The sequence below is a fragment of the Urocitellus parryii genome, unplaced genomic scaffold (assembly GCF_045843805.1).
Source record: "Urocitellus parryii isolate mUroPar1 unplaced genomic scaffold, mUroPar1.hap1 Scaffold_62, whole genome shotgun sequence".
Taxonomy (NCBI): domain Eukaryota; kingdom Metazoa; phylum Chordata; class Mammalia; order Rodentia; family Sciuridae; genus Urocitellus; species Urocitellus parryii.
The window spans coordinates 2,530,441-2,546,050 of NW_027554113.1; the positions used below are offsets into that span (position 1 = coordinate 2,530,441).

Below are 15,610 nucleotides of genomic sequence, written 5' to 3' on the forward strand. Positions count from 1 at the left end.
GAGGCCCTTTTCCATTGTTCTCCATATGCTCAACCCTTCACTACTGTGAATATCTGGGACCATGGTGGTATATTTATTATAGAACCTACACTGACACATTATCATTCAAAGTTTGTAGTTTCCATTAGGGTCTCCTGGTATTGTAGGTTGTATGGATTTGGACAAATGCAAAATGACATGTATCTACCACTGTACTATACAGAGTAGTAGTTTCACTGCCTTAAAAATCTGCTGTGTTTTGTCTGTTCATCCCTCCCTCTAACCCATGATAATCATTGATTTTTTTAATTGTCTCTGTAGTTTTCCTTTTTACCAGAATTATATTCACTGAATATATGTAGATTTTTAAGATTGGCTTCTTTCACTTGGTAATGGGCATTAAAGTTTTCACTTTATCTTTTATGACTTGATATTTTTAGTGCAGAATAATGTTCCATTGTCCAGTTGTACAGTATCTGTTTACCTACTGAAGGGCATCTTGATTGCTTCCAAGTTTTAGCAATTGAAAGAGTAAGATTACTATAAATACCTGTGTACAAGTAATTTTCACTTTATTCAGATAAATACCAAGGAGCATGATTGCTTGATCATTTGGTAAGAAACATTTTTGTAAGATATTTTCAAACTGTTCTTCAAAGTGTCTATATCATTTTTCATTCCTACCAGCAAGAGTTTCTCTTGCTCCTCATGATACCAGCATTGGTGTTTCCAGTATTTTGGATTTGGGCCAATGTTATAGATGTATATTGGTATCTCATTATTGTTTTAATTTGCCATTTCTTAATGACATACGATGTTGAACATCTTTTTTATCTGCCTTGTGGTTTGTATATCTTCTTTGGTGAGATGTCAAAATCTTTAATCATCTGTAATCAGTTTGTTTATTTTCTCATCATTGAGTTTTAAAAACTTTTGTTTTATTTTTTTTTTTAATACAGCAAAAAACTTTATTGTTTTTTAATTCTCATTGTTAATTAAAAAACATTTTTTTTGGCATTACTCACATTGAACATTGACTCCTGAGGTGCCTTCCTGCTGAGTTATAACATCAGCCCCCATGCCCACTGTTTTTCCATTCTTTATTTTGAGACAGTCTCACTAACGTGTGTCCTCCTGCCTCAGCCTCCTGTGTTGGTGGAATTAGAGGCATGTACTACCACACCTAGCATATTGTTGTGTTTTAGATCATAGTCCTTTATCAGATGTGTCTTTTGCAAATATTCTCTCCCAGTGTATGGCTTGTCTTTTCATTTTCTTGACATTGTCTTTTGCAGAGCAGAAGAATTTAATGAAGTCCAGATGATCAATTATTTCTTTCATGCACTGTGACCTGAGTGTCATATTTTTAAACTCATTACCATATCCAGGATCATCTAGATTTTCTGTTATGTTATTTTCTAGGAGTTTTGCCTTTTACAATTATGTCTATGATCCATTTTGAGTTAATTTGTGAAGGGTATCAGTTCTTTTCTAGATTTATTTATTTTTTAATATGTGGATGGACAGTTGAGTTTTCAGATTGGAAACTTATTTGGAAAGATTAATTGCTCCTTTGTTTTACTTTTATTCCTTTGTCAAAGGTCAGTTGACAATTTATGTGAGTCTATTCCTGGGCTCTTTTATGTTTTGTTGACGTATTTGGCTATTCTTTTACCAATACCATTGCCTTGATTATTGTGACTTTATAGTAAATCTTAAAGTCAGGTTGTATCAGTTCCCCAACTTTTTCTCCTTTTATAGTGTGTTGACTATTTGGGATGTTTTGCTGCCTCTTATATTCTTTAGAGTTACTTTTTTGATGTCTACAAAGTAACTTGCTGGTTTTTGATTGGTATTGCAATGAATCAGATCAAGTTTGGAGAAACTTGACATCTTGACAATATTGAGTTTTCCTATTCATGAAATATCTATTTATTGTTTATTTTATTCATGTGTTGTAGTTTTCCTCATTTAGATCTCATACAAGTTTTGTTAAACATTCTTGCACTGTTAATTCCAACATTTGTGCCGTACCCAATTTTTTCTTATATTTGTTCTATATCTCCAAACTGTTTTTTTTCCTTTTAGTATGCCTTCTGGGTTGGTAACTAGACATGATATAGTAGGTGAAAGAAACTGCAGTAAATAGGCCTTTCTTTAGTCATGTAATGATAAGGCATGGATGAGGGGAAGTATCTTCAGACTCCTTTGGTTAAGTCTCAGTTTTTTGGTGAGCCTGTGCCATGGGACTATAAACTTTTTAAGTACTTCCCTATCCCTCTGTCCTTGTCCCCACTCCTTTGCCCTCCTTAGGTGGGACAGGATGGTTGGAAGAGGCTAGAGTTGTGTATTTCTCTTCCCCTACATGGTTGGTTTAGAGGGGGCTGGTATTGGGTATTTCTCTTCCCCTGGGGAGGGGGGAGTGTTTAGCTCTGCTATTTTACTAGGTTAGGCTCTAATAAAATAGTTTCTTCTCGGGGAAGGCCTTATTAAAAAGATCTGGCATATTCAAAATTATATTTTTTTCCTCCCTTGGTGGGGAGCTGGAGGGCCTTTTTCTTTGACATTCACCAATAGGACCTGGTAGCACTCCTGAAAATGAAACTCACAAATACATGCCCCACTCCCCAATACTTGGCCCACCTAGAGTTTTCAGGCTTATTCACACTGAGCTATCTGTAATTTGTCAATTATAGTTCAGGTTTTTCTACCTAAAATGAGTTGTTTTTCAGGGAGGTTTCTACTTGTGAGTTTCTGCTCCAGTAAATTGTTATTCTTTGTACACACCTGTCTCATTCTTATGATTGAAGTAGCAGTTTGTCCTGTGATCTCATTTGTCTGACAGATCTATGAAGAATTGCTGACTTTTCAGTTTTTTTAGCTTTTTGGTTGTTAGGACAGAGTAAAAATTTCTAAGATTCTTACATGTCAGGCCAGAAACAGGAAGTCTTATTTTTTACTTATTAATATTTAAGTGTGTTCCCTTAGAACAAAAAATTAAGGTCCCTTACATAATCATGTATAAATTCTGGAAATTATAATGGTAAGAAATTTCTGTCATCTGATGTGTTGTATGTATTCTGTTTTTATCAATGTTCCTAATAATGATCTTTGTATACATTTTGAGTATAGACATAATGACATTTGCTAGTCAATTGAATGTAGGCCACAACAGGAAGAGAATTCAAAGATGACTCAGGTTTTTGACTTGAGCAATTGCAATCACCATTAATTGAGATGGAGGAAGACAGGGAGTAACAGTTTGATTTTATTTATTTATTTTGGTACTGGGGATTGAACCCAGGGGTACTTTACCACTGAGCTGCATTCCTAGCCCTTTTTATTTTGAGACATGGTCTCACTAAATTGCTGAGGCTGACCTTGGACTTGTGATCTTTCTGCCTTAGCCTCTGGAGTTGCTGGGATTATAGGCATATGCAGTTCTGACTAACAGGTGTCAAGCTGAATTAGACACCTTCTAGAGATCCAAGGAAGATGTCAAATAGACAGTTGGATATATGAGTCCAGAATTTAGGGAAGAGGTACAGGCTAGAAATATAAACTTGGGTTTCATTATTATGTGAATGGTATTTAAGGTTATAAACCTGGATGGGGATCGTCAGCAGAGTGAGTGTGAAAAGAGGAGATAGGACCAAGGACTGAGATTGGGGAAGTGAAGAGGACCCAATAAAGAAGGAGATGGAGGGGCCAACCAGGCCAGGTGTGTTTGCCTTACTAGACAAGTGAAGAAAGGTTTTCATGGAATTAAAATGCTGAAATGTTAAGTAAGATGAGTTAAAGCATACTAGGTAATTTCAGTGGGTTGGTTGGGGTTTAAAATAGGATGGAGGAATAATTGGAAATGGGAGTTTTGCTATAAAGAGAAGGAAGGAAATACAGCAGAGGGATGTGGAAAGTTTTTAAAAAATAAGATAAATTGTAGTATTCCTGTGGGCATGTACTCAAAGAGATAGCTGTGTTTACAATATATCTTCATGTGTTTTCAAGTAATTCTAAGATTGATGAAGGTCTTTAGGAGAGATGTAATTTATTCAATGAATGGCAGCCCTATGCTTATAATTTTCATCAGCATTCTTGCCACTAGCATATTCATTAGCGCTTTTGACAACAAAATTAACCAATTTGCTTTTTTCTTACTGCCACTGTAATAGCATAAATGCAGGATGGTTAGAACATTAGACAAAGCAGAATGCATGAACTAATGCTCCAACTGGAAAAGAGATTTTAATTGAGTAAGACATAGTGGCAATCTTTGAACTGAAAGAATATGCCAAGAAATGAATAGCTGATTATTTTTAAAAATATTGCTTAAAGGTTATTTGATATATTAATCATTAATAGTGACTTTCTGCTAAATCTCTGAATAATTTCTTAAATTATTTAAAAATATTTTTAAATCTTTATATTGGAAAGAAGATGATTTTCATTTGAGACCTAGTTTCTTTTTTTGGTTGGGGGGGGGCGGGTTCCAGGAATTGTACTCAGGGGCACTGAACCACTAAGTCACATTCCCAGCCCTATTTTTTGTATTTTATTTGGAGACAGGGTCTACACTGAGTTGTTTAGCACCTCACTTTTTTCTGAGGCTGGCTTTGAACTCACGATCCTCCTGTCTCAGCCTCCTGAGCTGCTGGGATTACAGGAGTGTGCCACTGTACCCGGCTGAAACCTAATTTTGAATGGCAGCCCTCATGCTTATTAACTGAGTTGCCCTAAAATTAACTAAAGCTCTAATTCTGGCTTTCATTATCTATAACATGGAACTATAAATACCTACTCTAAAGAATACAGTGAGGATTAAATAAGGTATGTGTGTGTGTGTGTTGCCCTAATGAATGGGTTTCATAGTATCTAACACAGAGATGCTTCTGCCTTTTATCCTTTGTTTGGAAGCTAAAATTCGGTTTCATTTTTCCTAGGTAGAAGCAAAGTAAATTTTTAGCTACATATTTTTTTTTTTAAATAGCTTGCTTGATGCTGTTGATAATACACTTATAAATCATTTAAGTAAATCATGTATAAGTACTTTTGTCATCAGAAGAAACAAATATTCACTAGTTTTTTTAACTCATGAAATGAAAATTTAATAATAACTGGGGACAATATTTTAAATGTAGGTCTGCTAATAAGAAAAGAGGAATTCTTTTTTTGAACATAACATTTCACTTAGTTGGGGTTCAGAATTGGTGTTCCTTGAACTATACAAAAACAGGATGGATTTGACCTCTGAACTATAGTTTTTTCCTTCCTGATTTGTAATATTATTTCTATGTTTATTTACCATTTTTTATATTTCTCTATAAAACCCCCTAATTTTTAATATTTTTAACAAGTGTTTATATCTACTTCCTTTGAAATATTACTGATATATAACTATATAATTATTTTTCTGTAATATTTCCATAATTACTTTCTACTTTCTTTTAAACTTACTTCTAAATGATTTTAGACTCACATAGAAATTGCACAGATAGTACAATTTCTGAGTATCTTTCACCTAGTTTTTCCCAATAATGACATTGTACATAATCATCATAACTACTTTTAAAAGTGCCTTTGAGAGCTTATTTGGAGGTTCTAGGAGGGCAATGCAGCTACTAATATACCCTTGACTAAAGAACAGTCCTCCACTATTGGAGAAGGTCATCCTCTTCAATTGAGCACACAGTGGGAGGACATACAAGAAGTGGTGAGCGAGTAAGGGGGCACCCACCTAGGCAGCCAAATCAGCTGAATCAGCTCTGGCAATCAATGGGTTAACAGATGTCACAGCTGGATTGTCCTCACACCCATAAATGAGATGGAATCAAACTAAAAAGCTTCTTCACAGCAAAGGAAACAATCAAGAGCATGAAGAGGGAGCGTATAGAATGGGAGAAAATCTTTGTCACCTGCACCTCAGGGTGTTAATTTCCAGGATATACAAAGAATTCAAAAAAACTTAATACCAAAAAATCAAATAACCCAATTAATAAATGGGCAAAAAACTGAATAGACATTTCACAGAAGAAGAAATATGAATGGTCAACAAATATATGAAAAAAATGTTTAACATCTCTAGCACCTTAAAACTACACTGAGAATACAGTAAACTCTAGGAAGAATGGCAGTTATCAAGAATTCAAGTAACAATGAATGTTGACAACGGTGTGGGAAAAGGATATACTCCCACATTGATGGTGGAACTGCAAATTGGTGCACACACTCTGGAAAGCAGTGTGAAGATTCCTCAGAAATGGAACCATCATTTGACCCAGTTATTTCACTCCTTGGTTTATACCCAAAGGACTTAAAATCAGCATACTATAGTGACGCAGCTACATTAATGTTTATAGAAGCACAGTTCACAATAGATAAGTTATGGAGCCGACCTATGTGCTCTTCAACAGATGAATGGATAAAGAAAATATGATACATGTACATAATGGAATATTACTCAGCCATAAAGAAGAATGACTTTATGACATTTGCCAGTAAATGGATTCATCTGGTCACTATCATGCTAATTGAAATAACCTATTCCCCAAAACCAAAGTTCTTTGATATGTGGATGATAAGCCACAACAAGGAGAGAGTAGGGGAAGAATAGAATTTCATTGGATTAGACAAAGAGGAATGAAGGATAGGAAAAAGAAAGACAGTGGAATGAATCTGACATAACTTTATTATATACGTATATGACCATACCACAGTGAATCTCACATTATGTACATCCATAAGAATGGGGTCCTAATTAGAACAAGATATATTCCATGCTTGTATAATTATATCAATATAAATTCTACTGTCTTGTATACATAACTAAAAAGAATCAATAAAAAAATGAAATTGCCCTTAACATTGGCAAGTAAGCATTTATTTAAATATGAATGTTTACTGTATTCTATTTATAGATGAATTTACAACTGCTATTTTACTTTTTGTTTGTTTGTTTGTTTGTTTCCAGATCAGCCAGCATTACTAACCTGTCATTGGATCGATCTGGTTCTCCTATGGTACCTTCATATGAGACATCTGTCAGTCCCCAGGCTAACCGAACATATGTTAGGACAGAGACCACTGAGGATGAACGCAAAATTCTTCTGGTACTAGTACACTGTCTTTGACCCATTGCTAGTTTTGATCATAAGGATGTCTATTTCATTGATTTTTTTTAAAGAAACATAAATGAAATAGCATATCAGTTAAACAGAAATGATTAGCTTAACTTTTTACTCAGATCACCTGAGAAACTGGTCAGTATTCTTTCTCTACTTATTGCATTAATATTTTTTTTACCCCTTTCTTCTGGCAAGATCAGAATTCAGTTTCCTACATAATATAAGAGAGCTTAACTCTTAGGTTAAGCTTGCTGTTTAAAATTTGAAGCATTATTTTTTTAACTTTTTTTTATAGAGAGAATTTTTTTTAATATTTATTTTTCAGTTTTCGGTGGACACAACATCTTTTATTTTTATGTGGTGCTGAGGATTGAACCCAGCGCCCTGCACATGCCAGGTGAGCACGTTACCGCTTGAGCCACATCCCCAGCCCCCTGAAACAAGTTTCTTATACACATGGAGAAGCCTTTGAGACAGTTTATTCAGTTTATGTGAGATAATATTTAGTTTCTTCCATTTGCTTATATATAAAATCATGTGTTCAATCCACAGAGTGATTCAAAGAAATGAAAGATATGGCTTCTATCCTCAACTTTTAATTCAGGAGGTAGAAATCAAATCAATAGAAATGTTTTTAACGGTAAAATAAATACATATATGTCTTAATACTAAAAAGCGTCACGAATGATATAAAATTTAAAAAATTGATCATTAATTAGGGTGTCAGAAAAGGTATTGAGCTCTATGTTTTGAAGGACGAAATGGATTTGGATAAGTAGTAAAGAAAGTGAATCTTATATATAGATGTAAGGAAAGGTATAGAGATAAGAATAAGCATGGCATTTCCATGGAATAAAGTAGGATTTATTAATTGGGAGAAAATTTAAGTTGGAGAGTGTGGGCATTGAGAGTGCAGTTATTTGGGACTACCCAGTGAAAGGCAATGAATTTGGTCACTCAAGTTTAGATTTGAATCTGTAGTTGCTGAGCAATGGATAAAGTTTTTTTTTTTTTTTGAAGATTTATCTAGCAGTTGGGTGGTGCTGAAAAGGGTGGAATGAATATGGTGGCATAAAGGCTACCAGGAACAGGTACCTTAGATTATTGTGATTTGCCTGTTGTCACATCTTCTACCGTTATCCAGTTTCCAAAAAAGAAGAATATATTTTGTACTTAACTAGGAGATGGATAATATGTGCCATTGATCCAAAAATATAGTACTTGGGATCATTGATTTTTAACAGAAAAGTCATGCTTGGAATTAGTTCAAGTTGTTCCTCATGTATGCATCATTTATATTAAATCATATAAATTAGTTGCTCTAAATTGGTGAGGCCAATTTGGAAAGCAGTATGGAGATTCCTGGGAAAGCTGGGAATGGATCCACCATTTGACCCAGCTATTGCCCTTCTCGGACTATTCCCTGAGGATCTTAAAAGAGTGTACTATAGGGGTACTGCCGCATCAATGATCATAGCGGCACAACTCACAATAGCTAGACTGTGGAACCAACCTAGATGCCCTTCAATAGATGAATGGATAAAAAAAATATGGCATCTATACACAATGGAGTATTACGCAGCACTAAAAAATGACAAAATCATAGAATTTGCAGGGAAATGGATGGCATTAGAGCAGAGTATGCTAAGTGAAGCCAGCCAATCCCTAAAAAACAAATGCCAAATGTCTTCTTTGATATAAAGAGAGCAACTAAGAACAGAACAGGGAGGAAGAGTATGAGGAAAAGATTAATATTAAACAAAGACGAGTGGGGGGAGAGAAAGGGGGAGAGAAGGGAAAGCATATGGAAATGGTAGGAGACCCTCAATGTTACACAAAATTACATATAGGAGGTCGTGAGGGGAAAGGGGGAGGGAAACAAGGGAGAGAATTGAACAACACAGAGGAGGTAGAGAGGGAAGATGGGAGGGGAGGGGAGGGGGGATAGTAGGGGATAGGAAAGGTAGCAGAATACAATAGTCACTAATATGCCATTATGTAAAAGTGTGAGTGTGTAACCAATGTGATTCTGCAATTTGTATTTGGGGTAAAAATGGGAGTTCATAACCCAATTGAGTCAAATGTATGAAAGATGATGTATCATGAGATTTGTAATGTTTTGAACAACCAATAAAAAAAGAATCTTTAAAAAAATTAGTTGCTCTAAAGAAATGCAAATCAAAGTTCCTTTTATGAATGTGAAAATCACAGGAAAGCATCTGTACAGGTAAATAGCATTCTTATGAGTAACACTTGCTCTCAATGTATTGCAGGACAGTGTTCAGTTAAAGGACCTGTTGAAAAAAATCTGCCATCACAGTAGTGGAATGGAGTTTCAGGATCACCGGTACTGGCTGAGAACCCATCCCAATTGCATTGTAGGAAAGGAATTGGTTAACTGGCTAATCCGAAATGGTCATACTGCTACCAGGTATTGTGATCTTAAGAAAGAGGTTTTTTCATCAAGACTGTAAGTTCTTTGTAGGAGGCATGCTGTTTTTAGCATGTTTTTACTCTTCCGTTATGGAGAGGGGTGTGTGCATGCATTGAGTATTTCCTGTAATTAAAATAAGGTTTTTAGGACTGCCTTACCATAGGTTCTCATCCTTTACTATGGTATCTAGACGAATTTTTTAATTTGCATCCAGTCTCCCCAGTCTCTTGTTTTATTCCTTATCTGTCCAAGGATAATTTGAAATTCGAACTCTGAACTGGAAAAAAAAAGATTATGTCATACTATAAAATTATTCTGACTGACTTTTAAAATATTTCATGTTTCTTGCTCTTAATTCAGGGCACAAGCTATAGCAATTGGACAAGCAATGGTTGATGGACGTTGGCTGGATTGTGTTAGTCATCATGACCAGCTTTTCAGGGATGAGTATGCACTCTACAGACCACTGCAGGTAATCTTCATTTTTTTACTCCTAATGAGAATGTAACAAGCTTGTTTTGAAGTCTTTCTTCATCAGTGAGAATAAAAAGTAATTGAATTAACCAAAGAAACTTTTTTTCTAATAGATTTTCCTTGCTGTTTGAGGAAAGTTACAACTTTTTTTTTATTGAGCTATACCACTAGTCCCAATGCTGTTTTCTCCTTTTTAAATATATTTTTTTTAATTTTTATTTTATTTTATTTTTTTAAGTTTTTTTTTTTTTTTTTTTTAGAGAGAGAGAGAGAGAGAGAGAGAGAGAGAATTAATATTTATTTTCCATTTCTCGGCGGACACAACATCGTTGTTTGTATGTGGTGCTGAGGATCGAACCCGGGCCGCACGCATGCCAGGTGATCGCGCTACCGCTTGAGCCACATCCCCAGCCCAAAATATTTTTTTTTAAAGTAAGGTAATAAAGATGAAAACCTGCTATTAGGATTAAATACTTTATTTGGTGTGGTTTTGCTTAAACTTGGCTTAGTTTTATAGTTAACTTATAGTTTGTCATTTAATAGCTTTCACTTTTACTGTTTATGTTTTTATAACTAAAAGTTGCATGTATAACAAAATGATTGAAAAATGGAAAGTAAATAGAAACAGATTTTGACTCTTTAGTACTATTAAACTGTGCACTGATGATAAAATAATATCTTTTTCTAACTCAAGGGAAATGAAAATTACTTAAAGATAGAAAATTTTAAAAATATTTATATAACCATATATGTATATTTATATATATATATATATAAAGTACATACACACACTAAATATATATGTTGTGTGTGTATGTTTACTAAATAACTTTAAAAATTTTTTTTTGAGGTATTAGTGATTAAATGCATGTCTTTCCTGACCCCTGCCAGGCAAGTGTTCTACCATTGAGGCACATCCCTAGCACCTAAAATGAGAAACTCAGTAGTTAGAAATGACCCTGAAGACTGGTGTATATTTGTTAAAGTATGACAGTTATTTTTTCAGGATGTGACCCAGAGTTTGTTTAGGGTTAGACTAGATGCTGTGTAGTCTTTTCTGATAACTAAAGGATGACATAAAACCCTGTAAAATCTATATCAAAGAAATATTGTGTTTGTAACATGCTAACCTAAGACTTCTAGTTAATTAAAATTACAGTTTAACAATGGAATTGCCTGTATGATAATATTTTATAGCTTAGTTCTTGTTAATTTGTTTATTTTTCTAAATAAATTTACTCAGTTATGTTTATAAAAATATTGGGTACAATTTATTTCTTGTGTGATACCCCCAGCATCGTTGACATTGAGGGTCAGTTGCTTGGATCCTGTCTTGATACTTTCAGAGTACAGAATTTTCTGAGACACCTTCTCCGGACAGTGACTCCGTGAACTCTGTGGAAGGACACTCTGAGCCATCCTGGTTTAAAGACATAAAGTTTGATGACAGCGACACAGAACAGATAGCTGAAGAAGGTGACGATAATTTGGCTGTGAGTTTTACTTTCTAACATTTTAGTTTTTATGGATCATTATGTGTGTATGGTAAAATGAGTGCATTACTTATTTCGTTGAAAAAAAATCTGCTTTAAAATTTATGGCTTCAACCGGATGTAAACATCTAGTAGCAATCCTTGTCTTAGATACAGTATTTTCTTGAGATACTAACTTGTTAGGCAACGTATGTTTTCAGATTTTACCGTAGTCTATAGTTTGCAGCAGCTTAAAAATAACTCTGAGCAAATAATATCATAGCAGATAACTTTCTCACCTCTTCCCTATGATATCAGACTTTCTTTCTGCAGAACCTCCAATATACTTATTCATTTTAAAAATTGATTTTATATTTAAATTTGTTCAAATTTTATTAAGTCTACACAGAAGTACATGAAAATACTGTATCCATTTTGGTATTGCACATTGGGCTTGTATATTAAAAACATTTTTCTACTTTCCTCTAATACCCTGATAAAACCCATTTTTACTCCCCTCCTCTCCCTATATTTCTTTCCCCTCCCCAACACTAAAAGATTCTGCCAGTCCTAGCAAGCGCACCTCAGTCAGCAGTTTGCAGTCCACAGTGGACAGTGACTCAGCTGCGTCTATCAGCCTGAACGTGGAGCTGGACAACGTCAACTTCCATATCAAGAAGCCCTCCAAGTACCCACATGTGCCCCCTCACCCTGCTGACCAAAAAGGTAGGAGGTAGTCACCATCTGGAATCCAAATAGGCTGGAGAGCTGGGCTCTCATGCCAGCTTGTCCTTCTGGCTTCCTCTGTTCCAGTATGGCTGAGGGGATTTGATGTGGGTTTTGTTTCACCCTTTCTCATTTTCCCCATACCTCCTCCCTACATCGTTTTGGTTGGTTCTTTTTATTTCTTGTTTTCTCCCTCAGTATCACCATGCCCAGTTTAAAGCTTGTAGTCTTTTAAAAGGACCTACATCTGACTGCTTTTCCCATAATGTGCAACTTCCAAGGTGGCATTTCTTTGCATTTATAACATGGATGTTCTGCTCTATTCTTTTATCTTTGTTTAACATTTTAAAGCCTATTCACCTATGCTATTTTATAATAACATATTTATTTAAACCTGTTCAGATGATTGAATTAAATTGGGGGAAATTATTCACACATTTAAAACATCTTTCTACTGGAGTTTAAAAGGCCTATTATACATATAGTATATTTACTAAAAAATTCTTCTCTAATAAAAAGTGAATTAATTTGTTATTTTTAGTTATGTTGATATTAGTCTACTTATATAATAATAATAATAATAATAATAATAGCCATATCCAAATTGCATTTGATGTAAAAGGAAAAATTAGATAAATCATTTTTAAAATCTAAGATAGCAGTACATAAAAAATAAAATGCCTTTAAAAAAAATGAATGGTGAGATTTACATTATTGGATATAATCAAAACCAATTTAAATTATAGCCCTAACATGGCATTATGTAAAAGTACATAAATGAAAAAAAAATGAATGATTAAATGAATAATTATGGGAGTTTATTATGTCATAATAACTGAAAAGTCATTATTATAAAGTATTTTATTGTATGATCTTACCTGAAGTTTGAATTTTAAGCATTTAGTTTTCTCAGGTCAGATTGTCTCTGAACTTAGATCTGGACTGCTTTCCTAATTCTTTGTTCCTCTCTGTTTTGAGCTTAAGAAAAATGTAACAAATGGGAAGATTTTGAACTTAAATATCTTTATTAAAATAATTTGAAAGAAATTTACATTTCTAAACCAAATTTCTCTTAATTGTCAATGTAAGTTATTATCAAGATGTGGTAGAATGTCTTTAAGAGTTAAAATAATAAGCTGTATTTTATTTAAAAATAAGAAATTTAGAGAGTGTGGGATAGGAGAAGATTTGACTAGCAAGGAACATAAGTAAGGTATACATCTTTATGGAAACCCTCAAAACAGAAATTGGATGAATGATGGAGAAAATATGGGTGTGCATGAAAGGACAGTGAAGCAGACATGACACTTTTGTGAGAATTAACTGTCACCTGGAGGATATTGTGATGCTTTTGAGTATTAATTTACAGATGTGGATCAGAGGCAGAGTATACCATTACAGAGGACATCTGTTCTGGACATATGTATTGGCAGTTTCATTTCACTAAAAGCAGAATATAAAATACATTTGTGACTTGCTGATGCTTTTACCTCTTGGAAAGTTAAGAAAGTTTTGAAAATCTTGAAGAAATTGATCTATCATCATAGAATTCATAATGGCAAGGGGCACACTACTGAGCACATTCACACGTGTATTTTAGGAAACCTAACTTCAGAGTGTTGAGAGGGGAATGGATCAGGAGGTTCCAATAATGCCTTTTTTTACAGCACAACCTCACATTTTTCAGGGAGAATAAAAAGGGAAGCACCTGAAGTTGAAAAAGCCATCATACTCCTCTGAAACTTCTTTGATCTCAAACCTTTAAAAAAGTTGTGAGTGGCAATGTTCTTATGATAATGAATCTAAAAGAGGGACCAGCACTCTTAAGGAAAATGACAGGATAGCAGGAGTCTAGATGGCACTAAAGATTGAGATGTTACTAAAGGTTGGAGAAAAGGCCAAGGATATCTGAGAAAAGATATTGCCATAGCAAGAAAGAAAAATTAGAACGGTTATTTAGGGAAGTCAGTATAATATTGAAAGAAACTTTTCTTTTTCTCTGTCAAGATTTATCTTGTCAGGAAAGAACACAAGGTTAAGGGGAAAGCAAAGCCCAAGAGAGAGAAGAGATAGAAAATGTCCTGCTATTTTCAGTGAGTCTGTTGCCAGGTTTAGGCAGACCACATGCAAGATTGTTGAAAGAATTTGGGTCTGAGGTCATGGAGCCAGAGATGATTATTTTGTAAGAATTGTGTAAGGTAATACAGAATCTAGATGACTATTGATAGATGAGTTACATTTTTTAAGATGGTTTCTTGATGTGGTATTGGGAGTTGGAAAAATTGTAGGAAAATTTAGTGAATTGGGTGTACTGTAATATTTAGAAAAGGATTGTGGTAAAGGGCAGCTGCATTGGTTTAGTAAAATAAGTCATTTTGAAAACAACTCCATTTTCATCTTATGTTAATATGAGGTCATAAGATAAGGAGAATATCATATATACGATTTTATATGATGTTAGGCATTTGATGGTTCTCAAAAACATTTTAGACAACAATGAATTTTGCACTAGAAATCTGTTAAAGAGGGAGTTGAAGGAGGTGATCATATTTATTATTTAAAGTACCGGTTTTGGAGCTTTTCAAAAATTGTAAATTGACAAATTATAATTGTATGTGTCTATGGGGTACAGAGAGATGTTAATAACATGTATACAATGTAAGTCAAGTTAATTAACATATTCATCAACTCATTTATTTATCATTTTTTGTGGTGTGAACTCTTGAAATTTACTATCTTCTCAATTTTGAAATGATCCATAAACTGTTATTATATTATAGTTATTATAGTCATCATTCTGTGTAATAGATCTCAAAAAATTATTCCCCTGGCTAACTGAAACTTTATATTCTTTAACCACTATCTTCTTTACATCCTAGAATTTCATATTCACCATTGTACTATGGAATTTTTGTATGAGAAACACACAAATAGCATGGTGTGTTTAGGAATGTAGGAGCTCAGCAGTGCCACAATTAATATTAGCATAGTAATTTATAGCTTATTTTAATGGTCGGACAAAATGTTAAAAGGGCAATTAATAATTTGATAGCAGCAGGAAAGGGATGATCCTAAATTATACTGTAGGGCTTTGTCAATTTGTATTTACTGTTGTTCAGTACTTATTTTAAGTTTACACTATGATGGGATTGCAGAAGTGTGCCTCTGTGTCCTTCTTTTCTTACTATTTTTTTAAATACTAAGAATCATTCTTTTTCCATTTACTTTATGAAGTTGAAATGTGATAAAAATATTTTGTTCTTTGTTGTTAAAATTATCCTATCAGAAAGTAAAGATTCCTAAAGTGAGCTGGTAATGGTAGTGCATGCTTGTAATCTCACCTACTGGGAAGGCTGACACAGGAAAATCTCAAGTTTGAGGCCAGCCTGGGCAACTTAGTGAGA

General features: G+C 34.1%; 1 pseudogene; it reads left to right on the forward strand.

Moving 5' to 3' along the window:
• The window catches only part of LOC144252878 (1-phosphatidylinositol 3-phosphate 5-kinase-like), a 28,330-nt pseudogene extending 16,113 nt beyond the window's left edge, over positions 1 to 12,217 (forward strand).
• Positions 12,218 to 15,610: the final 3,393 nt, after the last annotated feature.